Consider the following 19,862-nt stretch of genomic DNA (forward strand, 5'->3'; position numbering starts at 1 on the left):
TTTTTGATCTTGCTCCGCTAGCTCTTTCAATTTTGATGATAGGTCGTCAATTTTAGATGTTTCCTTGCTTCTCATGTGGACATTTATTGTTATAAATTTTCCTCTAGGCACTGCTTTAAATGTCCCAGAGATTCTGGTACATTGTGTATTTATCATTGGTTTCAAAGAACATCTTTATTTCTGCCTTCATTTCATTGTTTATCCAGTCAACATTCAAGAACCAGTTGTTCAGTTTCCATGAAGTTGTGTGGTTCTGAGTTAGTTTCTTAATCCTGAGTTCTAACTTGATTGCACTGTGGTCTGAGAGACTGTTTGCTATGATTGCCATTCTTTTGCATTTGCTGAGGAGTTATTTACTTCCAATTATGTGGTCAATTTTAGAGCAGGTGTGATGTGGTGCTGAGAAGAATGTGTATTCTGTGGATTTGGGGTGAAGTGTCTGTAAATGTCTGTTAGGTTTGCTTGGTCCAGATCTGAGTTCACGTCCTGGAAATCCTTGTTAATTTTCTGTCTCATTGATCTGTATAATATTGACAGTGGAGTGTTAAAATCTTCCACTATTATTATGTGGGAGTCTAAGTCTCTTTGTAGGTCGTTAAGAACTTTCTTTATGTATCTGGGTGCTCCTGTATTGGGTGCATGTATATTTAGGATCATTAGCTCTTCTTGTTGCATTGATCCTTTTATCATTATGTAATGTCCTTCTTTGTCTCGTTTGATCTTTGTTGGTTTAAAGTCTATTTCACCAGAGACTAGGATTTCAACTCCTGCTTTTTTTGCTCTCCATTTGCTTGGTAAATCTTCCTCCCTGTCTTTATTTTGAGCTTATGTGTATCCTTGCACATGGGATGGGTTTCTTTGACACAGCACACCATTGGGTTTTGACTATTTATCTGATTTGCCAGTGTGTGTCTTTTGATTGGGGCATTTAGCCCATTTACATTTAGGGTTAATATTTTTATGTGTGAATTTGATCCTAACATTTTGATGCTAGCTTGTTGTTTTGCCCATTGGTTGATGCACTTTCTTCATTGTGTCAATGGTCTTTACCATTTGGTATGTTTTTGGAGTGACTGGTACTGGTTGTTCCTTTCCTTGTTTAGTGCTTCCTTCAGGAGCTCTTGTAAGGCAGACCTGGTGGTGATGAAATCTCTGAGCAATTGCTTGGTCATAAAGGATTTTATTTCTCCTTTGCTTATAAAACTTAGTTTGGCTGGATATGAAATTCTAGGCTGATAGTTATTTTCTTTAAGGATGTTGACTATTGGCTCCCCCTCTTTTCTGGCATGTAGGGTTTCTGCGGAGAGATCTGCTGTGAGTCTGATGGGGTCCCTTTGTGGGTAACCTGACCTTTCTCTCTGCCTGCCCTTAGCATTTTCTCCTTCATTTCAACCCTGGTGAATCTGACAATTATGTGCCTTGGGGTTGTTCTTCTTGAGGAATATCTTTGTGGCATTCTTTGTATTTCCTGGACTTGAATATTGGCCTGCCTTGCTAGGTTGGGGAAGTTCTCCTGCATAGTGTCTTGAAGAGTGTTTTCCAGCTTGGATTCATTTTCTCTGTCGCATTCCAGCACACCTATAAAAAGTAGATTAGGTCTTTTCCCATAATCTCATATTTCTTGGAGGTTTTGTTCATTTCTTTTTACTCTTTTTTTCTATAATCTTGCCTTCTTGTTTTATTTCATTGAGTTGATCTTCAATCTCTGATATCCTTTCTTTTGCTTGGTTGATTTGGCTATTGAAACTTATGTATGCTTTGCAAAGTTCTCATGTTGTATTTTTCAGCTCCATCAATTCATTTATATTCCTCTCTAACCTGTTTATTCTCGTTAGCATTTCATCAAACCTTTTTTCTAGGTTCTTATCTTCTTTGCATTGGCTTAGAACGTGTTCTTTTAGCTCAGAGAATTTTGTTATTACCCACTTTTTGAAGCCTGTTTCTGTCAATTCATCAGACTCATTGTCCATCCAGCCTTGTTCCCTTGCTAGTGAGGAGTTGTGTTCCCTTGGAGGAGGAGTGGCATTCTGGTTTTTGGTGTTTTCATCCTTTTTGTGCTGGTTTCTTCCCATCATTTTGGATTTATCTACCTGTGGTCTTTGTGGTTGATGACTTTCAGTTGGGTTCTCTGGGTGGATGCTCTTTTTGTTGATGATGAAGTTATTTCTTTCTGTTTTTTAGTTTTCTGTCTAACAGTCAGTCCCCTCTGATGTAGGACTGCTGAAGGTCCACTCCAGACCCTGCTTGCTTGGGGATTACCTGCGGTGGCTGCAGAAGAGTAAGGGTTGCTGCCAGTTTCTTCTTCTGTTATCTTTGTTTCAGAAGGATACCAACCAGATATCAGCCTGAGCTCTCCTTTTTGAGCTGTCTCTTTGGATATATGGGGGTTGGGGAACCTATTGAGGAGACAGCCTGACCCTTATAGGAGCTCAAGTGCTGAACTGTGAGCTCCCTTGTTCTGTTCAGAGCTGCTGGGCAGGTACCTTTTAGTCTGCTGCAGTGGAACTCATAACTGCCTTTTTTTTCCTGGTGCTCTGTCCTGGGAAAGTGGGGCTTTATTTATAAGTTCCTTATGTGCTGCTGCCTTTTTTCAGAAATGCCCTGCCCAGCAAGGAGGTAGCCTAATCACAGTCTGCCAGCAGAGCCATTGCTGAACTGCCATGGGCTCTGCTCAGCGGCTATGTGAACTTTCTTGTGGTTTTGTTTATAGAGGTATAGTTAGAACTGCCTTGGTAATGGCAGACTGCCTCAGTAATGGTGGACTGCCTCACTAATGGTGGACTGCCTTGGTAATGGCAGATGCCCTTCCCCCAACAGAGCTGGACCATCCTGGGTCCAGCTGTGCTTGCTGTGAAACTCTAAATCCATAGTGTTTCAGATTGCTGGTCTTTGTGTGGGTAGGACCTGCTGAGCCAGATCACCTGGCACCCTGTTTCAGCCCCTTTTTATTCAGTTGAATGGGAGACTCTGTCTCCCAGGCATTCCAGGGGCCAGTTGAAATGGCCACTCAGATTTGTGTGAGTTTTTGTGTGGACACTCGCTGTGCCAGCTGAAACAGCTGTGCTGGAGACTTGTGACGGTTTTCCTCTGGGGAATCTCCTGGTCTATGGGCAGTAAAAACTTGTTTGGAAATGCGGTGATCACTCATCCTCTGCATTCTGGCTAGGAACTGCACTCCAGAGTTGTTCCTATTCATTCATCTTGGATCTCAGTGAAATACTTTTAATTCTAAACTCATTAGGCTTTCATTTCAGTGTATCTGTTTAATTTCAAGAATCTTTATTTAGCATTTAAACCCCACATTCTCAGATTCTCATTAATATTTAGATTTAAATTTAGTTTTATATATAAATATAGATAGATAAATATAGTTAGATAGGTGGATTTTGTGTGTGTGTGTGTGTGTATGTGTGTACTGTACTGAAATGCTCTTCAATTTCTGTGTTCAACTGATCTCCTCAGCAGCTGTATTCCACTGAGTACCTGTATCCTTTGATCTTCTTATTTTAAGTTGTTATTTGAATAAGTTATTTTTCTTTGTGGACTCATGGGGACCTGGATACAGATTTTGGAGTGTTAGTGGTCCCCTAAGTGAGGGAAAGCAAAGCATCCCCTACCTAACTTGCTGAGTAGTTGTATAACACGGAGGCAGACAGAATCTATCTAAGCAATGAAAAGAACCTTTCTACTCCTTTTCCTACTCACACTTTCCTATCCTCAGAAATAGGGAAGTCTCAGTCAACCACACACCCCTCCTTGTGGAAGTCAGACTAAGATTCCTCATATAAGATCAAGTTGACTTTAGCTGCATGGAGTGCACAGAACTCTGAGGCTTTTCCCAGCATTCATCAAGCACAAACTTTATTTTGAGGGTATCTAAGTCTGGTTTTCAGACAAATACTTAACTCATGTTGGGACAGAGCCCCACATTTTCTCCTCTGTCAAAACTTTTTAGAACTCAATACCTTAACACTCTGGTTCACCAACACCAATTGCTGCTTGGCTCAACATAGGCAAATAAATTCAAGACATAGAAATAGCTAGGAAATAAAATATTGAAATTCTTTCACTATCTTTCCATAATAATCTTATAACAGAATTATAGTTTTTCAATTAATTAATTATATGACTAATTAGAATACCTTAAAATGAGGGTATTAGATAGGTGGATTTTGTGTGTGTGTGTGTGTGTGTGTGTGTACTGTACTGAAATGCTCTTCAATTTCAGTAAGCAGAAAGGAAAAGGGGGTGCATAATAGATAGAATATGGTTGAAGCTATTTTTATGGACTGACCAAAATCCTTCAAGTAATCACTACCCTTCCTATGCCTCAGCTCATGTAATGTCAGCCTTGATAAATTGCACTATTAGAAATATTTCTGTTACAAGTAGCAGAAAAATAAATATATATGGCTTATATAAAAATGAAGTTTATTTCCTCATCCATAAATCTAACCATCTGGAGCCAAGCTGACTCTGGGAAGAATATGAATATTGGACTTTGGATAATTACTATTCAGTTATGTTATTGGTGATTAGTTTCTGCCTAGCTTCTATTTTTCTGTGGCAAAACTAATCCATCTCAAGATTCTAAGATATCTACCCAAAACCCTGGGGATATTGGGTTTCTTGGTAATGTCCAATGGCAAAGAAGTCTTTTCTATTAACTCACTGAGAAGAGCATGTAAACTTCTTTCCCAGAAGCTACTAGCGAACATCAACCACATTTCATTGGCCCTATGTGGACCAAATACTGTAATGAACAAAAAACTCTCCTGTTCTTTGGCTGTATGAAAGTGATCAAGATAACATAAAGACACAAATAGTGTCCACTAAAATCATGTTTGTCAGGGTCACCAAAGATTTCTCCTTTGACAAATCTAGGGATCAATTTGTAGTCCTCATTTTGCTTGATTTATTAGTAGCATTTGACTCAATTGATCATTTACACCCCCTTGAAAGACTTTATTTCCTTTGCTTCCATGATTGTACACTCCTGATTTTTCTCCTATCACACTGGATGCTTCAGTTTAGTCTCCTTTGCTGGTTCTTCCTCAAGATCCAGTATTTTAGAGATGGAGTGGGCTTGAAACAGTTTTTTTAGACCTCTTCTTTTTTCTATCTATACTCACTGCCTTCAAAGTCTTAATCAATTGTCAGTTTCATGGCTCTAAATATGAATTAATTGCATAAATATGTACAATAAACATCGTCATCATCATCATCTGGAAGATACCAAATCAACATCATCAATCTTATTACTAAATGCAAGATAAATGTTATTTGATTTACTGCTAGTGGACCCTATCACATAGATTATGTTATTATCCCCATTTTACAGGTGAGAAAAATGAGACTTAAGACAATGTAAATAACTTGTGTAAGACCACACAACGATAAAGTGGTAGAGTACCGCCAAGCCTGAAATCTCAACAGAAACATTCCAGAGCCGTTTTTAACCAGCATATGTTACCATCTCTATGGTGTCAATAACTTGTTGATATGTATCACTTCCGAAAGGCATTTATTTGCTCATAGGTGGTAATCTGAAGTTTTTAGGATGTCTTGCTTCCAGGAGCTGATTTCCCTGATGTCAAGAATTTCCTAAAATTTCTATCTTAAATGACTTCAAAATTTTCAGTAGTGAATTTTCCTGCTTGTGGGAAAATTTTAAATGCCAAACTACCATTGATACTATTTTCCTAAAAAAAAAAAAATTGCTCAGCCCACTGAAAAGAAGAAACATAAAACACTCTGTGAAAGTTATTTCCCTGGCTAATGCCTCTTTTATTTATTTTCCTCTCAATCATCTTAGTGAAACAACTTTGCAAAGCATAAAAATAACAAAATAAATAAGGTGACATAGAATAAGGAGGTAAAATAACTTTACTTTCTTGTCCTCCTTTTTAAATCTGTATTCCATCTTCCCCATCCCATTAAAATTACCTTTCAATTACCAAATTCAATAGATATTTTTCAGTCTTTGTTTTACTCAGTTTTCATCTGGCATTTAACAATGCTGATCATTCCATTCTTAAAACTGTTTTCTCTTTTGACTTCCATGACATTATGCTCTTCTGAATTTCCTCCTACTTCTATGACATTTTCTTTAGAATACTACTTATGCAAAGTATATTTTAAGCTTGGTTTTCTTCAGGGTTTTAAGTCTTCTTCTCTCCCTGGATAATGTCATCCATTTAGATTGTCATTAAAAACCGAATCACCCATGAGAGGGCGAGGAGGATGTGCTCAGCACATTATATAAAGTCAACATTTGCTAAGCTGGGCTTAACTTAAAGTGTAAGTTAGAAAACTTCCCTTGCGATATTAATAGTCTTCTAGAAGTGATATTATACATTTTAGTATCTCCTTACTATGTACTGTGCATATGTGCAGCCTTCTATTAAATCTAAGTAATTTTCACCTAAGTTAACCATATTAAAAGTTATATTTATTATTCCATGGCATTAAGACAGCAATTAGTATTACTAACAAAGTAGATATATTACTTTGTGCTAAAATTCTTAAATTTTCATATGGAAAAGTCACTTCTGCTTTCTCACGGAAAGACAGCAAAGCCAGTTCCAACTGAGGCAACGTTAATAGTTGAATCCAAATAAATTTTATTACATTATTTTGAAGAAATATGTTTTATATTCTTGAGACATCCATTTTTGGAGTTTAAAATTTATAGTGCATATAGAGATTATTTAATAATGATAATTAATTGTGATTTTTATTGGAAATAACTTGTTTAGCTTTTTAAAACAGAGTTAACAAGGCGGGTGGATCACGAGGTCAAGAGATCGAGACCATCCTGGTCAGCATGGTGAAACCCCATCTCTACCAAAAATACAAAAATTCAGCTGGGCATGGTGGCGTGTGCCTGTAATCCCAGCTACTCAGGAGGCTGAGGCAGGAGAATTGCCTGAACCCAGGAAGCAGAGGTTGCGGTGAGCTGAGGTCGCGCCACTGCACACCAGCCTGGGTAACAAGAGCGAAACTCCGTCTCAAAAACAACAACAACAACAACAACAACAACAAACAATGCAAAAAAATGAAACTTGCAATTCTGTTTTTGTAGTTAGGGCATTCCAAAAATTAATTACTGTAGACCGTGTCTCCCAAGAGTTCTGTTTTTAATTTCTGTCATCTCCTTCAAACTTTTAAACTTAACAGAAATAGAATGTGGTAAAAATTTAGCTTCCCATGAATAAATAAGATTTTTATATGCTAATTTTTATCCCTTTAAAGCTTGGTCTGTGATGGGAAAGACTTATAAAACTTACTCCTGTGTAACTACTTTTGCCTTTTCTTTAAGTCATAAACCATTGGTATATATTTTTCATTGCAGTGAAATTCGTGTAAAATAAAAATAACGTTTTCTTTAAATAACGTTTTTAAAGTGAATAATTCAGTGACACTTACTTAGTACACTTACAATGTTGCATTACCATCAACTCTATCTAGTTCCAAAACCTTTTGATTGTGCCAAAAGGTGACCCTATACGTACTAAGCAATTACCCTCCACCTCTCACCCCCTTATTCCCTGGTAATTCTGTTTTCTATAAATTCACCTATTCTGGAAATTTCATATAAATGGAATCCTACAATATGTGGCCTTTTGTGTATGGCTTCTTTAACTTAGAATAAAGTTTTTCAAAGTCTATCCACTTTGTAGTATGTATCACTATTTCATTTCTTTTAATGATTGAATAATATCCTACTGTATATGTATGTATCAAAATTTGTTTATCCATTCATCTGTTGAACATTTGAATAGTGTCCACTTTTTGGCTTTCATGGATAGGGCTGCTATGAACATTCACATACAAGTATGGCTTAAGTAACATTTTCAATCAGCTGGTATATTTTTGGCAAAGATATAAGAGTAAGTTTCCGGAGTTTTTGAAAGCTATTGAAAATGTGACTGAATATTATAGACAATTTTCTTATCTTGGGATCTATCTAAAGAAACCAAATTTTAAAGCTTTGAGTGCTTTTTTTTTCTCTTGAAACTGATACTTCTGTTTCTTACAGAGAAGGTCAGGACTGACAGTCATGGGGCAATTCAATTCAACTGTTCATATTTGTTGAACCAATCTATGTGAAAATCAGTTTCTATTATATGTCAAATACTGTTTTCAGTTGGTGGCATAGAAACAAATTTCACTTTCAAAAAAGCTTATAGATATTCAGAGATACTCCAATAATATATGACAAAAACTCGTTGGGATGTGGCCATGCTTGAGAGTGTGTCCAGGATACTACAGAGCAACAAGAGGGCAGACCTCATCCAACCCAGGCAGTTCAGCCAGACTTCCGAGAGAAGGAATCCGAACTCTTTCAAATGTTATAAAGGTAAAGTACAAATTTCAACAATCAATTCTTCTGTCTTACTCCCCAGAGGTAAATAATGTACCCTTCTGGGATATTTTTGTGTGCAAAAAAGAAGGCATACATTTGGGTTGAAAAGACATGCAGACAAATATATCAGCAGGTATACACATTTCAAGATGGAATCAAACAATTCATGCTGTTTTGTAAATGTCTTTTGCACTTAACTATTGTAATTTTATTCCTGAGATACCGATGAGCTGAGCCTGAAAATGTATGAGTTAGTCTGGTGAAGAAAATTGTGAGGATATTTTATGCAAAGAACAGCAGGGGTAAAGTTGTGGGGATGAGGAAGAGCACTGTATATCCTACACCTCTAAATAATTCAGTTCTTTTGGAGAGGGAAGCAAAAACTAGCATCTAAATTTGATAGAGCTGAAAGTGGAAGACTGATGATTTTAGACAATCTGTAACTAGATTTGAATGATTTTATGATAATCAAACTCTACCTTTTAAGTCTTTGCATTTTCCTTCTTTCCTTCTTATGTTTCCCTTTCAGGTTCTTAGTGAAGCCTCATCTAAAACAGATTTTACTTTCCCCCAGAAACAACTATTTCATCTTGTTTGTTTACTTATCCAGGCATGACCCTGAATTGTGTACAATTTCCCAAAACTTCAGTTTAGGTTAAAATTGTTTGTGTGATAAGGATAGTCTAAGTACCATGATGAAGTGCTGGTGATAAATAGATACGTGAAAAAAATCCATGTCTTAATGATATCATAAGCTAATGGAGGCTCTGTAGATATGGATAGGGAGATATTATACAGATAATTTATAACTATACATCATGACCCTCAGCTCTCAAACTGTTGAGACCAGGGAAGGCTTCTTGGAATAAATGAATACAAATTATTTAAGACAAGAAGCAAACATTTCACGCAAAGAATCAAGCAAAATAAAGATAGCTAGGTTTAGAAAAATGCAAGCAGTTTCATCTTTTGGAGCATAATATGGCACATTGTGTTGGAGGAGGCAGAGGTGAAGAAGTGGTGATCATAGTGTGCAGTGTTAAAGAACTTGAACTTGATAAGAAGCCACTGAAAAATATTTAAAGGAGATAGAAATGGTTGGAGCCTGTGGATTTGAAAAGAGCAAGATAATAGTTGGGAAGACAAGTTAATAGGCCATTACAATACTCTAGCTGAAAGATTATGACATCTGAACAACAGCAGTGGATGGAAAAGCGTTGTTGAGAAGAGAACTGAATTAATAAATGTCTTAGAATTAAAATCAGAACACAATGCTAAGAAGAAGAAATGCTAAGAGGATAGAAGAAACAATAGATGTAACCTAGATTTGTACTTTTGGTGATGGGGAAAATGCTTGTGTTGAGCATTCAAATCTGTATTCAATGAATGCGTGGTTCAGAGACTTGAGGGCAGGTTAAAACTGGAGGAACAGCCTGAGCAACATGGCAAGACCCCATCTCTACAAAAAAATTAAAATGTAAAAAAAAAATTAGCCAGATATGGTGGTGCGTGCCTGTAGTCTCAGCTACTTGGGAGGCTGCAATGAGAAAACTGCTTGAGCACAGGACGTTGAGGCTGCAGGGAGCTGTGACTGCAGCACTGCACTCCAGTCTGGACAGTTGAAGCTGTCATGCAGAAAGAATCTATGGGATAAAAAATGTTGAGAATAGAAGTATGCCACAGAAGAGTAGTTAGCTTACAAAAGGGAATGTCAAATAATGATAAGAATATTAAAAATAGAACCAGCAGTGAGTGTCAGTGTCATGGAGCGAAGGAGGAGGATAGTGAAGCACCATGGAGAAAACCACTTGAAGGCTGAAGGCCAAGGGTTATTCTTTGGAAGTTCCCTAGTTCCTGTGAATTCTTAGGTGAATTCTGAATACTCGATAAGGCCACAAAAATTGATAATTAAATGTTAAAAACAATAAATAAGAATGACTAATGTGATGGTTAATTTCATATGTCAACTTGACTGGGCCATGGAGTGCCCAGATATTTGATTAAACATTCTGACTTTGTCTGTGAGGGTGTTTCTAAATGAGTTTAACACTTGATTCAGCAAACGGAGTAAAGAAGATTAACCTCTTTAATGTGGTTGAGCCTCATTCCATATATTGTAGGCCTGAATAGAAAAATGTAGCAGAATAAGAGACAATTTGTTCTCTCTCTGCTTGTCTTCAAGCTGGGGCATTGGCCTTCTGCCTTTGGGCTCTGACATGGACTGGAACTTACACCATCACCTCTCCTGGTTCCCAGGCCTTTGGACTTAGACTGAAACTATACCATTGGCTTTCCTGGATCTCTGTCTTGCCCATTGCATATCTTGGAATTTTGCAGCTTCCATAACGATGTCAGCCAATTCCTTATAATGAATCTCTTTATGTCATTCAGATATACATGTATGTCTTCTGTTTCTCTGGAGAACACAGACTAATACAGATTTGGGTATGGAGAATGGGGTGCTACTGTAACAAATACCTGAAAATGTGGGAGCAGATTTGGAACTGGGTTATCAGTAGGGGCTGCAATTATTTTGAGGAACATTCTAGTAAAAACCAAGATTGCTGTGAAGGGACCGTTAAAGGTGATTCTGGCATGGGCTCAGAAAGAAAAGAGGGGAGCTATACAGAAAGCTCCCATCTTCTTAGATAATACATAATCATCATGAACAGAATGTTGATTAAAAAAAATAGATGGCAAAGGCCATTCCGCTGAGGTATCAGAGGAAAATGAGGAATATGTTATTGGACAATGGAGGAAAAAAGATCCTTGTTATAAAGTGGCAAAAAGCTTTACCGAATTGTGTTCATGTTCTAGTGTTTTGTGGAAGGTGGTGCATACAAGCAAAGGAATTGGATATTATCTGAGGAGATTTTAAAGCAAAGTGTTGAAGTAGCGGCATGGTTTCTCCTGGCTGCTTATACTAACATGCAAGAAGAGAGAATTACTTTGAAGAAGGAATTGTGAAGCAAAAATAAATCAGAACTTTTCTAACTTTTCTCCAAATCTTTTAAAGATTTAAAATATTCTCAGCCTATTCATATTTCAAAAAATGAGAAAGTGTGTTGATAAGAGAACACTAAGGGTGGGGCAAGGAACCATTTGATAAAGAGATTAGTACGAGTGTGAACTACAGACCTAATAGCTACTCTAGCAGAAACACTGCCAGTTTGAAGGAAATAGAGGGGTTGAAATGAAGGATGGCTGCCAAACTTACTAGCTCTTATAGAACTGGACCATAGAGCTATTCCATTGTCAACATACACTGTTCTACAAGACAAGGGAAGAATGACACCAAAGGCAATTCAGAGATCATCAGTCCTGGCTCCTCAGTTTTAAAGGGTGCCTGTGGGGATATCTTCTCAGTTTTAATAGTCCAAATGGTGACCAATCAGAGCCTTGGGGGGCATGACTTCTTCCTGGCAGAGCTGCAGAGGTGGGCTCACCACCCCAAATGGATAGAAGGCAGGACCACCACCCCAGTATGTCCAGAGGGGAGGGCATCAATTCAAAGCAGATTATTCTTGAGGCTTTGATCCAATAAAACTTGGTTTGTTGGGTTTCGGACTTGCTGTGGACCTGTTACTCCTTTCTTCTTTCTGATTTCTCCCTTTTTAACTGGAATGTCTACCTGATGCCTGCCCCATCATAGTATTTTGGAAGCACACAGCTTGTTTACTTTCATCGGTTCACAGCTGGAGAGGAATCTTGCCTCAGGATGAATCCTGCCTCAAGCCTCACCCATTTCTAGTTTAGATGATATTTAAATAAGACTTTCGGACTTTAGACTCAAGAGTTGATGAATAAATGAGTTAAGACTTTTGGGCTATTAGGATGGAACGAATATATTTTGCATGTGAGAAGGACATGCTTTTTGGGGCACCAGGGTGGAATATTATGAACTGTATATTTGTATTCTACCCCAAATTTATATATTGAAACCCTACTCTACAGTATATTTGGAGGTGAGGCCTTTGGGTGAGTGAGGTTCCCATTATGGGATATGTGTCTTTATAAGAGGAAGAGACCAGAACTCTCTCTTCAGCATGTGAAATCACAACAAAGAGGCAGCCATCTGGAAGGCAGAAAAGGGGCTCTTGTACTCAGACTTTTAACTTCCAGAACTGTAAGGAAATAAATATCTGTTGTGTAAGCCAACAAGTCTGTGGTATTTTGTTGTAGGAGTTCAAGCAGACTAGGGCAGCTAATATTTGTGATGACTTGCCATATGCCAGTTGTAGTTCTAAATATTTCATGGAACTTATCTCCAAGTTCTCTTCATTCGGACTTGAGTTCATTTTAGACCTATTTTTTTAGATGTCACCTGGAATTCTCTATAGTCCTTGAAAATTGTAGTCTTGCTTCTGACACATTTTTCTTCTCTTTGGCCAATCTGAAGCATATCCTGGTTAGTGTTGTCCTGCTTCTAATCTTATTTTCTTTCTCTTTGGAGACAAAGTTTAGAGGACAACTCTGCTTCCTTGAACAATAAACACACCTTGTTTTTAAGTTTATGAAAATGCAATGATGTACTGCAGTGGTTTGCAACTTGGCAAGCTCTTTTGTAACTGTCAAAATTTTTATATTATTTCTTTTCTCTTAAAACACATAATGCTATTCCATTTACCCTACATAATATCATCCTAATGAAATATATGTTTTGCTTTAAAATCTTTTATTGATCAGCCTATTATACTTATCTCCAGAAAAAATATGTGTATTAAATTGAAGTGGAATTAAAAAAAAAATTTCTGTGTCTATAATGCCTTAAATATTAACATTTCTATTCTGGATTTATGTTGTATTATAATTATTAGTAGTATACAATTGATTAGTTCAACAAATTACAAAGCATAAAAAATAATATTAGGAATAATTTTATAAAGCATAAAGCATTTATTTGAAATACATATATCTTAATGAGTTATATAGATCTGAGTATTTTTTCACCTATTAAATTATTAGTTGATAAATATTACTTATTGCTATATTGAGACAGGTTTCACCATCATTTTCCTATTTTTTGTTTATATAGATAAGTATTGCTCAAATCTGTTGGACTCAAGACCTCCTATATCCTTAAAAATTATGGAAGACCCCAAAGAGCTTTTGCTTATGAGTGCTTTATTGATCAACATTTACTCAATTTCGTTTCTCAAAATTAAAACAAATTTTTTGTTAAAAAACAAAAGTAATAAATTTATTGCATGCAACCATAAATAATATATTTAATGAACAATTTTTATTGTTTTTTATCTCTTAAAAAACCGTGAGAATATTGGCATTGTTTTGTATTTTTACAAATCTCTTTAATGCCTGACTGAATAAAAGGCAGTTGGATTTGCATATCTTGTTACACAGTCAGTCTTTTGCAATATGTTGTTTGTTGAAATATATAAGAAAAATATGATATCACACAAATATGTAAAAAGAAAAAAAGAATCTTGTGGACCTTTAAAAGGTATTTTGGGACCATATTTTGAGAATGACTGCTATAGAGATAAGTGCTAAAAATAAAGACTTGTTCTCATAAAAAGCAGATGAGAGTGGAAGGAGTATTGTTACAACCATTGCGTACATTCTTTTTAGGAATTCCTTATGTAAGTTTTTATTATTAAATATTATGTTTAAGTTATCTACCAGCTAACAATTCAATTAAGTCCTTTTTCAATTTTATTGAAAATAAATTATTTGAAACCATCCAAGTTGCAAATGAATTTGTTACCCAGTCTCAGGGCCATTCATTTTCTCAATATTTAGGAGTATACCAAAAAGATCTTCAGAGAATTAAACAAATGACAGTCATGGATATTACTCTTGCTCTTAGACTCACCTTTGTTTTGACTTTTAACTCAGACATAATTTTAAAAATTAAAGTATTATCGATTTCATACAACTTTGATAGTACAGTGCTTTAAATTTGAATCGTTATCTGCAAGCACTATTGCGTGTGTGCATGCATGTGTTTCCTCTTCTAATAATTGGAGTTGAAGGTCGTTCATTCAATTGATGGAAAATACTGAATCAATCATCCAAATCAGATTTACTCATTAAAAAAAGTAAATTTAAATAAATGGTTTAATATTGATGTTCTGAAAAGTGTCTTATTTGAGATTTCTAATTCATGACTATAAAAAAATAGTTTGAGAGACAGAAATAAGTCGGGTTGGAGCTACATGTGTAGAAGAGTTTATCATCCGAAAATAAGCTTTCCTTCTTTAATGATTTTATAATATAAAATACTGTATAAATATTTAGCAAGAGTAATACTCATAGAGCAATGTATTTTCTTTTTTTTTTAATCTACTGTGTGGGCTACAAAAGAAATGTCTCTTTTCCTTTAGGCTACAGAAATCTTTCATTCTCTTTTGAAGCATTGATCTAGGGGTAAACTGAATATTCAACATAGCTTGCTAATTTCGAGTCAGTCTTAACATTGACTGAAAGAAACGTATTTCAATTATGGAGATTAGATCTGCAGCATTATGTGTGAAGCCCCATGCTATAAACTCAGGTGATTTTTTTAATATCACAAGTGAAGTAACCCATTCTACTGCCACCTAGACAAAATAGATACTTTCATTAGTGACACATTAAACATTATATTAGTCTTATTTAAAATGACTTTCGGTAAAACTATTTAGAATAAACACCAAAACTGGAAACATGCTAGTTAAAATTTAATTTATTTGTGATGTACTTACTATAAATGATTGTTAAATCCACTGAATTAGCTAGAACAATTAAAATAGGGAGACATGGCTTATGCTTCTTCTTCCTAATCCACCCCCGTGACCTCATTTAAATGAATATTGACCATCAGGCTCCTAATAAATAAATAATAAAATAACTGAGTCTATTTATTTGGCACAATGAAAAGAAGGGGATGTAAAAGAACATCAGCTCCTCCAATCTTGTGCTGTTGGCCCCAGGGCAGGATATGTTCATGAGTCAAGTGTGGGATAGATGTGGGTGATGACAGATGCATGCTAATTACTTTAGCTGCATCTTTGCCAAGGATCCCCGTCTCTGTAAAAGCCAAAAGTGTGAGGCTGGTTTGACCTCTGACTAAGTAGAATATGCACTGTGTGTTTTCTTTGTCCAGCCTTGGTCCTGGTCCTTCTTTGCTTATTGGTCCTGGTTTCTTTCCAGGAGCAAAGCCCTATTCCTGACTGCTCTATCTTCTCCATGGCTGCTCCATTAAAAGGGGAAATTCCATTTTTCTTAAGAACTATGCTTTACAAGTTAGGTGGCTAATATTATTGGCTCAGTTGGAAAACAATGCTTAGAAAATGCTAAGTATGAAAAACATTCATACAGCCAGGTCAGCAATATCCCACTCAAAGTTGTTACTTCTTTCTTATGAGGTTATGAACACACTTGATATTTATTTTCCTACTTTCCTCTCCGAAAGTAAAATGATTACAAAAACAAAAATCTTTAAAAACTTCTCTACACATTAATCCTCTCTTGTTTGTGTCCCTATAGCTATTAATTGAAACTACTTGAAAAAGAGTTGACTATATAAATTAAAACATAAATATCCCCAGATTAAGGGGCAAATGTGTAGGAATTTTTCTTCAAATTGGTACTGAAAATGGAGAACTTCCAAGCTTCTTAAGATATCTAAAAAATGTATCTGAAGAAATTCTAGATAATAAGATAAGGATGGCTTTACCAAAGCCATTTTGACAAGGATTTGGGGTCTGAGATAAATGCAACTTTTGACCATATCATATCAATTTTTATTCATGTGAAATACGTATGAATAGAAAATACTTTGAAAAAATGAATAGAGATGGTTCATAGAATAGTAACAAAGAGGCTGAAGGTGTGTTCTACCTGATAGAGCTGGTTTGCCTGTGCTGAGTAGTTTATGCTATTTGTGTCTTTGCTCACTTTTGGCATCTGCTGATGAAATCATCTCTGCCAGCTCTCCTCTAACCTCTTTCAGCTTTTAACTCTTGCTGTTATTTCCCCATAGTGGTGCTGAATTATTCAAATTACAGGACAGAGTAATGACTGTCCTGCACCCTTTTGGAGCTATGGTCCTTATATTTAGTTTGGTGTCTTCATACATTAAAAAGAATCTGTGAGAAGGCACATAGTCTTATTCTCTGTATTTGAATATGTCCTCTGTCTATCCTGCAGCCTCCTTCCTTATTTTCCTAATTAGTAGATTGTCTCCATAGGCCCAAGGACTATTAGGGGCTTCTTTCATACACGCTGTTTTTTATTGGAAGCATTTGAATCAGTTCAGTTACATAAATATTTACTGAGCTAGATTCAAGACACTATGTGAGGTATCACAGAAATCCTGAAGTGAGTAAAGCAAAATCATTGACCTCAAATATCTTGCAATTTGTTAAATGATTTTAATAGACAGTAAAGTAATGCCCTAAGATTCATACAAAAATTCATGCTAAAAATAAAGGACAGATCATATCTGGTTTAGAGGATAAAGAAAGGCTTAATGGAGTGACAGCATGATGTTTGAGATTTGTCCACATGCAGGAAAGTGAGTAGGAAAAACTGAGTTCTTTTACTGAATTATCTCATTTAGAGTTTAAATTGTAACTGTGATGTAGGAATTATGCATATTTTATGGATTATAAAACAAGATTAGAGAAACGCAGTACTTTGCCAACAATTACACAGCTGATTAATGAGAAATGGAATGCAATACAACATAACTCCAAGGCTCCCAGCCCTTCTCTCCACCATATTTGCTGCCTTTTAAGTATCAGGAAGGGAAGAACGCTTTAGAAGGATGAAAGCACATATTCTATTTGGAGGGGCAATCAGATTTGACTGGAATGTGCAGGCATTGAGGGAAGTACTAGAAAAGAAGATTGGTAATGTGTGCCAGGCCTGTATATTTGGTAGGATCTTGAATACCAGAGGATAAATGTTTATTTGATAGACAGTGAAGAGCCCTTGATGATTTTAGAGCCACAGAGTAAGATGAGACTCCGTGGATAAGAAAGAATAATCTGGTAGCAGTGCTCAAGATGGACAGGGGGTCTCTCCTTCTGTCCCCTATTATGGAGTTTCAGTTGAAAATAATGACCTAAACAAGGTGAAAGAAATGAGGATCACAGGAGGAAGAATGTAAGAAATACTTTGGAGATAGGATCTGCATGACTAGATGTTGACAGAATTTTAGAGGTGAAGGAGAAAGAAAAGCTGAAAACAACTTAGCTAGTATGAACATGAACATATGAAGAAATGGAATTCCCATTACCTGCTAAGCACAGAAGGATCTCCTTTGGGGAAGAAAGTTATTAAACTAGTTTAGAATTATGCTGAATTTAAGGTTCAGATAAATGATTTAGGAAATAACAACCAAGAAATAGCTGAAAATGTAAGCCTGAAGCTCCAAAAATGAGGCCTGGGACAGAGATACAGATTTATAGTCATCTGTTTGGAAATTGTGATCAAATCTGGGAAGTGAATAAGAAGACCTTTGAGGGAAGAAAGGTATGGAGAAATCTGGGAATTTATGATTAGAAGGAAGTTGATTATTGAGTTTTCTCAAACACAACAGAAACACTTCATCTGAATTATTAATCTTCATTTAGATCCTGCAAAAGCAAACATTTTTCTCCATACTCATGTATGTCAGCCATTTGCTGAAATTACAGACTACAAAGTATGCATGTTTCAATTGGTACCTCTGCCTTATTATTTAATCCTCTTCTGAGCTTCATCTTTTGCTATCTGCTTGAATAATAATTGGTGGTGTCAAACATAAAAATGAATCCTTTTGAGAGTACAGCATGTTTAATATATATTTAATACTGAAGTTCATCACAGATGATTAGGCATATGTTTGGGTTTCTATCTACTAGCTTCAAAGCATCTTAAATTTGTTTCAGCTTCTTGTTAGATTAAAGGCTTGCTTTTTTTTAAAACTCACTGACTGTGATGAACAAAGGATGAGGCAGAAATCATATACAAGGGGAATTAAAGAACCACGGCAAAAACATTATAAGAATAACAAAAATATAGTTTAAATAACTTGTTTTATGTTTCTTCTTTCTTTTCTTTTAATCATGCTGTTCTTTTAAATATTATGAATCAGTGATGTGTTTTAAGAAACCCAACTCCTCAAAAATCTATGAAACATAATTTAGAAGTGCTGGTTTATATTTAAATAGAAGTATTTGCTTCATTCATTTATTTAGCATTGCTAGGTTGGGGCATTTAAACATTTATTGGCAGATCCTTATTTTCTGTGGAGAGATAGGGTATTGAGGCTTAAAACAACAATAGCACAAAGGGCTCAGTGGAAGGTGTTCTCATCTGCTTGTGTCTGGCTTCCTGTTTCCGGAGTCTTGCTAAGTACATCACAGCTTGGGTCCCCAACTCTGTCTATTCCTCAGCTTTTCCCACCCTTGGCTTTTGTTTGGATTACCCACTAGGTTCCTTTAAGCATTGCCTCCTGCTTCCACAATGAATGTCTTCTGAATAGCTGCCTATGAGTTTGGCTCTTGTTGGAGTCTAAGTTCTCTTTTTATTGAGGACTTCCATAGAATCTTATTGTGACGAAACTTTCTTCAGGACTGTACATCAGCTATTTTGGCTTCCATACTGGCTTCCATTCAGAATGGTCCAACCTATGTAACTTAACTTCTCTCATTTCAAGTGCACGGTGGGAAACAATTCATTTTCTCTATTTATCCTGGGTTATTCAGTGGGAGCCCTTTAAGTTAGACAAAAGACAGACAAGCAAGGGAAAAACAATCAGAAGTTAATCAATGGATTAGTCACTTCCCACACTCATAAAGAAATACCTGAGACTGCGTAATTTATAAAGAAAAGAGGTTTAATTGATTTATGGTTCTACAGACTGTACAAGATACACAGTGGCTTTTGCTTCTGGGGGTGCCTCAGGAAGTTTCCAAACATGGAAGAAGGCAAGGGGAAGTGAGGCATCTTACGTGGTTGGAGCAGGAGCAAGGGGAAGGGGGGAAGTGCCACACACTTTTTTTTAAAAAATATACTTTATGTTGGCCGGCATGGTGGCTCATGCCTGTAATCCCAGCACTTTGGGAGGCCGAGGGGGGCGGATCACAAGGTCAAGAGATCGAGACTATCCTGGCCAACATGGTGAAACCCCAATCTCTACTTAAAATATAAAAATTAGCTGGGCGTGGTGGCGTGCGCCTGTAGTTACTTCTTGTCTTCTGCTAGGTTTTGAATTTGTTTGCTCTTGCTTCTCTAGTTCTTTTAATTGTGACATTTGGGTGTCAATTTTAGATCTTTTCTGCTTTCTCTTTTGGGCATTTAGTACTGTAAATTTCCTTTTACACACTGTTTTAAATGTGTCCCAGGGGTTCTGGTACATTGTGTCTTCATTCTCATTAATTTCAAACAACATTTTTATTTCTGCCTTCATTACATTATTTATCCAAGTCATTCAGGATCAGATTGTTCAGTTTCCATGTAGCTGTGCAGTTTTGAGTGCGTTTCTAATCCTGCGTTCTAATTT

The sequence above is a fragment of the Cebus imitator genome, unplaced genomic scaffold (genome assembly GCF_001604975.1).
Source record: "Cebus imitator isolate Cc_AM_T3 unplaced genomic scaffold, Cebus_imitator-1.0 Scaffold233, whole genome shotgun sequence".
Lineage (NCBI taxonomy): Eukaryota > Metazoa > Chordata > Mammalia > Primates > Cebidae > Cebus > Cebus imitator.